Here is a 7,103-nt window from a genome sequence, read left to right as displayed (position 1 = left end):
CACCTGTCTCTGCCTCTTGAGTGCTGGAATTATAGGTCTCTTCCATTATTCCTAGCTCAAAACTCTTTCCTTTCTTAAAATTTTGTTTTGAGACAGGGACTCATGCAGCCCAGGATGACCCTGAGTTCTTGATCCCCCTGCCTCCATTCCCTGAGTGCATACTATCACGGCAGGTTTATACAAGAGTCATTCTTGAAAGAACTCTCTCTCAGAAGTAAGATATGCTTCAATATAAAAATCTTACAAATTGCCCACTAGTCCCATTTTCTCTAGCCACTCAAGTACTTTCCCACTTTTCGACATCTGTAGACATTTTTGGTACTTTCTGTACTTTTATCTTTAATGTGACTACTGAGACATTAGAAACCTTTTTAAAAATTAAAGATTTGTTTATTTATTTTTGTTTTTTTTTTTGAGACGTGGTTCCTCTGTGTAACCCTGGCTATCCTAGAACTCACTCTGTAGACTGGTCAGGCCTTGAATTCACAGAGATCCACCTGCCTCAGCCTCCTGAGTGCTGGGATTAAAGTGTGCACCATTACAACCCAGCAAGGACTTACTTTTAAATTTTGTGTATGTATGTGTGTATGGGTATGTGGGTATAAATACAGGTGCCCACGGAGGGCATCAGAGTCCCTGGAGCTGGAGTAAGGAGAGGTTGTGAGCCACGTGACATGAGTTCTGGGAATTGAACTCGGTCCTCTGTAAGAGTAGTAAGTGCCCTCAACCACTGATCCATCTCTCTAGCTTGAAACTTTTTTCTTCTTTTAGACTGAAAAAAAAAAAAATGTTTGGCCACTTTGTAGCCCAGTTTTGTCCTATTAGTACAGTTTCGGGGCCGAAGCGATGGCTCAGTGGTCAAGAGTACTCACTGCTATTGCAGAAGACAGGAGTTTGGTTCTCAGCACCCACACAGCTGCTCACAACTGTCTGTAATTCTAGTTCTGGGGGATCTGATACTCTCATAGGTACCAGGCATACATGTGTTGCACATACACATGCAGGCAAAACACTCATACAAGATAAAATAAAAATAAACCTTAAGAAAAGATAACTTTATTATATTCTGTACCCAACAGGAAAGGAAATGGTAAATAAATGCTTCCTACAATAGGCAATCAATTATGCTAGCCTCAAATCTAGGAAATACCCAGGCCAGACCTTGAAACTCTTGGCTGGAAGTGTTAACCACTTGGGAGGGCCACAGGATAGAAGTGTGTGGTTGACTTCTGTGATCAATCACGGTCCACACCCATGGTATTCTTTTCTATTTGGCCTTTACATGTAAGAGCTCAAGTGTAGCTCATAGTTTTTGAAGCAGTCAAAACACCCATTCACTGTTAACAGATGTTTCATTACAAACTTGGCCTTGAATTAAGAGGTGCTTTTTAAAGGGAAATGCTTTCTCCATGCTTAAAGGATCAGAGAATGCTGGGTGGCATCGTCAAGTAACTGTAGCTGGGTTTACATTTGTGCTTTCAGACTCCAAGCACAGGGTTTCTATAAAGACAGTTGGGTTCCAGCTCTTACCAGAGTCTCTGGCCCAGGGGTGACAATTCCAACTGTCATCTCACCCCAGTGGCTCAGTCGGATGACCAAGGAGTTATTTCAACTAGTAATTATTTTATTGATTAGTTTTAAGTTTCCTGAATATCAGAGGTGTTAATCATTTAAGGTGAGGGGGCCTAGAAACAGGTTTCTATCTAGGTACAAGACATACATGGAATACTTAGGCAATAAATGTAGGGAACGTTTTATGAAAATCCTTTTTCTCAGTAACAAGTAAATACATGTTCATTGAAGAAACTTCAGAAATAAATGTTATTCATGATATAATCAACTAAAAATCATTGTCTTTAACATGCATGTACATGAGGGGATATTTTCCTTTTGTTTTCAAAACATGACTCTTACTGGACTATTGAGTCTACTGACTGGGAACAGCTCTTCTGGAGTCTAGAACCCCCTAGAGAGATCAGTGAGAGACAGCTCCAGGAAAACTTGCTTTAACAACAGCTATCAATTTGTGCTAGAGAGGAAGCAACTGTGCCTAAGTGTATCTGCACTTGGCGGGCAGTAAGTTATGGCTTAGAGCAGTTGACTAGTGAACTAAATGGGGTATTTGAAACTATGATTATCTTTTCTTCCTGGGGCAGGGATTGAACCTAGGACCTTATACTTACAAGCAAGCACTCTACCATTGAGCTACATCTCCAGCTTGGAATTCCTTTTAAAAATAATTATGAAGCCTGATGGGTTGCTATTGCCAGGCAAACAGCAGAAGTTGGAGACTCTAAGTCTTTTTGAGGTCTGGCTCATCTTTATTTTTACCCACAGGAGCCAACACAGATTTGGCATTATATGAATACTTGTCTATGACAAATGTTCCTTATCATTGTGTAATCATGGCAGTTTCCTTATAACTAATTATAATCGGCTGTGGGAGAAATTATGGCCAAAATTTTTATAGAATTATTTTGTATCATTGGCTCAACATTTAGAACTTTGATTAAGCAAATATGTTATTAGAACTAATAAAGTATTTGAAAGCCTACTCCAGTGTATTAGTTTGAACTGTTAATACACAGACACAAATTTCTTTTGATATATTGTGCCCTTCAGAAAAAAAAGCAGACTCTATATACTCTGAGGCAATGACTATGACAATAGTCATTATAATTAGTTATAAGGAAACTGCCATGATTACACAATGATAAGGAACATTTGTCATAGACAAGTATTCATATAATGCCAAATCTGTGTTGGCTCCTGTGGGTAAAAATGACAATAGGCTGAGTGTGGTGGCCCCTTTAATTCTAACACTTGAGAGGAAGAGACAAGTGGATCTCTGTGAGTTTGAGGCCAGCCTGCTCTACAAAGTGAGTTCCAGGCCAGCCAAGGCTACACAGCAAGGCCCTGTTTCAAAAATAACAACAAAAATAAAAAGAATATTGCTGTGGAATAATCCCTCTGAACATTGTGACTATGTATTACTCTCACTGGTTAATAAAAAAGCTGACTGGTCTATAGCAAAGCAGAATAAGGCTAGGCAGGAACCAAACTGAAATGCTGGGGTGCAGGCAGAGTCTGAGACACATGAGCCAGCTGCCCAGGAAGCAAGACAGGCTAGAGGACAGGGAAAGCCACTGCTAGGGTCCTGGAGAAGTCCCATAAAGACCACCATCTACATATGCAATCAGGCATGAGTGTTTATTATGTCAAGAAAGATTCCAGCATGCTGGGACCAACCATCCTACACAAAGACAAAATGGTGATGCCTTGAGAGGAAAGTGTGAGCTCCTTTTAAGCATAGCCAAGGGGAGATCCTAAGGCAGTTAGGTCATTTTAGATATGATTGGCTCAAGCAAGTGGCAATCATATCAGTATGTTCTAATTGGCCAGGGTAGTTGTCCATTTTTGGGCAGGCCTGGACAAGTCCCTGGTTTTGTCCTTGAGCTGCTGTGGAGGCTGGCTATCCTAGCACGCACTGACTGTGGGGGCTGGCTCAGTGGCCAGGCTTGGTGTGTCCTATCTCCCTGGTCCCTACTGTCAGGGGCATCAGTGATTGTCATTTGTTCGTGGCCCTCCCAGAAACTGCTTGCTCAGTCTCAGGAAACTGAAATTGAGGCCTGATATCTGAGACTTTGAGGCCTGTTATGGCATCTGCTCAGTCCTCTCAGCCATGAGTCATGTGACAATACATTGATTAATAGAAATGGGTTAATTTAAATGTAAGAGCTAGTTAGTAATAAGCCTGAGCTTTTGTAATTAATATAAGCCTCTGTGTGTTTATTTGGGACCAGGTAGTTGGGACAGGAAAACTCATTCTACAGAATAATAGTAAAGAAATATGGGTGACTTGTTTTTGGGTATCTTGTAGAGTGTTAACTTTTATTTATTTGTTTATTTTGAAGCAGGGTTTCATGTAGCCCAGGGTGGTGTCCTAGAACTCACTATGCAGCCAATGATGACCTTCTAATCCTCCTGTTTCCACTCCTGAGTGCTCATTCTAGGCATGTGCCTGGTTTACTATAATCATGTCTAGAAGGCCAACATTACCATTCTTCTTCACATTTAACAAAATGTAGTGAGTGCTTCTCCTTTGGAATGTCCAGACCCGCCATAAACAACTCAGTTAACATGGGTGCCACATCTCATTTTATTTCCAGATCTTTCATCTAGAGTTTGGTTTGGAAGTCATGACCAAAATATGAGCAGGGGGTTGGGAGGGTGTCTCTGTGATCTCCATGGGGAGCAGACAGATGAGCCATGGAAGGTAAGAAGGCAGATTGGCTCAACATGACTCAGTAGCCAGTGTTGGTTTAAACTTAGGAAGTATGACCCCAAGTCATTTATTTCAGGCATATTTATACACAATGTAATTTAGTGAAAATTATTCTGTTGATAATTGACTCAGCCCCATGTGCATAACAAAGCATACATAAATCTCCTTGAAAAACAAAGTAAGCTAAATACCGATTAGACATGAACTCTTTGTAAAGTCCATAAAGACACTGTTTTAGTCAACATTCTATTGCTGTGAAGAGACACCATGACCATGGCAACTCAGGCAGGCAGCCCTGGGTCAGGTTTGCTTGAAACCTCAAAGCCCACTCCTAGTGGCAGACTTCCTCTAACAAGGCCACACCTCCTAATCCCTCCCTACTTAGCATATCAGAGTGGACCTGGCTGCCAGTGTCTCCCAGCATCTTTCTTTTTTTTTTTTTTTTTTTTTTTTTTTTTTTTTTTTTGGTTTTTCAAGACAGGGTTTCTCTGTGTATCTTTGCGCCTTTTCCTGGAACTCACTTGGTAGCCCAGGCTGGCCTCGAACTCACAGAGATCCGCCTGGCTCTGCCTCCCGAGTGCTGGGATTAAAGGTGTGCGCCACCACCGCCCGGCCTCCCAGCATCTTTCTGTCCCTACCTGTTACAGGGTGCAGCTGGCAGCATACCCACCCCCTAACCTAATTCCAGCCCAGGGGCTGAGCTGCTCTTCCCCCAGTTGCCCTTTGTTATATAATCCAGCAATCTTGGTTACCCAGCCCCGATTTTGTCTACCCTTTACTCTCCTGGCTCTCCCCTCCCTGTTCTCCTCACATGGCCCTGCTCACGGTCATGTTCATGCTGGATTCTCCTGGATCTCTGCCTCTGGCTGTGCTCTTCCCCTTTATCTACAATAAACCTTCTTCTCCACCACACCTGTGGTAGGGTCCATGAGAAGTCCCATAAACGACCACCAGACACTATGCAGTCAACAGGAGCATTTGATTCTCTAGAGCAAAACTTCCAGCATGCAGGGCTCAAACCATCTGACAAAGGGGCAAACGGTGACCCCTAGAGAAGCTCGCAGCCCTTTTAAACACGGCTACGGGACTTCCAGCTGTGGTTAAGTGTACTCTGAAGTGATTGGGTAGAGACCCATACTGGTACAGGAATCATTTTATGATTGGCTCATGATGTCTGGTCAGCAACTGTGGGTGCTGTGTCAGGGGTCTGTTTGAACATTTCCTGCTTGTGGCCAGGTAGGACCTTCCTGAGGGTCTGATTGAAGCCAGACATGAAGTCAGCATAAGAGGGTGGGGTAATATGGGGCAGAGGTCTTAGCAAACTGGCCCCTGGGGAAACAAAACAAAACAAAACAGCTGGCCCTGTTAGGATTGGTCCTGTTATAAGAGGGAACTGCTGCTTCACCTAGCAGCAGTCATGTCCATCCTTTTCATGTCTTTTGTTCATTTACCTGATGCTGGCTCAAACACTGACAAAAGGCTGAGATATTAAAGTGGACCTGGCCTCAGCCATTTGTCCTGGGTTTGAGACCTAACAACAGAAAATGCCCAACAAGGGGTTGGAGAGACGGCTCAGCAGTTAGGAGTGAGAGGACTTAGTAGACCGTAACACGTTGCTCAGTTTTCTGTCAGAGGTCAGGCCTCAATTTCAGTTTCCTGAGACTGGGCAAGCAGTTTCTGAGGAAGCCACGAACAAAGGACAATCAGTCTTTAATTGTCTGACAGCAGCTCAAGGTAATAACCAAATAAGGACAGAGCCTGGGACTTGTCCAGGCCTGCCCCAAAGTGGAGAAGCTGTGACCTTCACCAGCCCTTGCCAGCCCTAGCTTAGGAGGCTCTTGAGCCTCCACAAGCCCTGCAGTGGTTCCAAAAGAAAATGGCCCCCAAAGGGAGTGGCACTATTAGGAGGTGTGGCCTTGTTGGAGAGGGTGTGTCACTGTGGGGGTGGGCTTTGAGGTCTCTTTTGCTCAAGCTTTGCTCAGTGTGACAGTTGACTTCCTGTTGCCTGAAAGTCAAGATGTAGCCAGCACGTCTTCCTCCCAGCCACCACGCTCCCCACCATGATGATAATGAACCTCTGAACTGTAAGTGGGCCGCACCAATTAAAGGTTTTCTTTATAAGAGTTACTGTGAGCTGGACGGTGGTGGCGCATGCCTTTTAATCCCAGTACTTGGGAGGCAGAGCTAGGAGGATCTCTGTGAGTTCGAGGCCAGCCTGGTCTACAGAGGAAATCCAGGACATACCAAAACTACACAGAGAAACCCTGTTTCCAAAAAAAAAAAAAAAAAAAAAAAAGTTGCTGTGGTCATAGTGTCTCTTCACAGCAATAGAAACCTTAAGACAAGCCCCTTCTCCAAGGTTGAGACGGAGGAGTCTCTGACCAGCTAAGCTCCCTGCACAATGTGTAGGGAGCCCCAGGGTTGCAGCTTTTTGTGGATCATTGCCTATGCCAGGGTGAGCATTTTGTTTATTCATACTCCTAGAGGCAATAAACTAAGAGGCTCACTAAGGTAGACTTAGATGAAATCCTATCTTTGGCATGTTGTTGGTGTCCTATCTAGGGTGAGGAGACATTTGTCCTCATATGAAAAAAATCACCTTACCAATTCCATAGTAGCACTGATAAAAAATGTTAATTTTAAAAATACTGGTTTGTACAGGCAGTTAAATCACCTAACATCTATCTACATAAAAGACTATTCTACTGTAGTTACTTGAAAAAAGTTTTTAAAATATAGTTTTAAGTCTACTGTAGCTGGGCGTGGTGGCATACACCTTTAATCCCAGCACTTGGGAGGCAGAAGGAGGCAGATCTCT

This window comes from Peromyscus eremicus, chromosome 20, assembly GCF_949786415.1.
Source record: "Peromyscus eremicus chromosome 20, PerEre_H2_v1, whole genome shotgun sequence".
Lineage (NCBI taxonomy): Eukaryota > Metazoa > Chordata > Mammalia > Rodentia > Cricetidae > Peromyscus > Peromyscus eremicus.
This window is presented reverse-complemented; position numbering follows the sequence as displayed.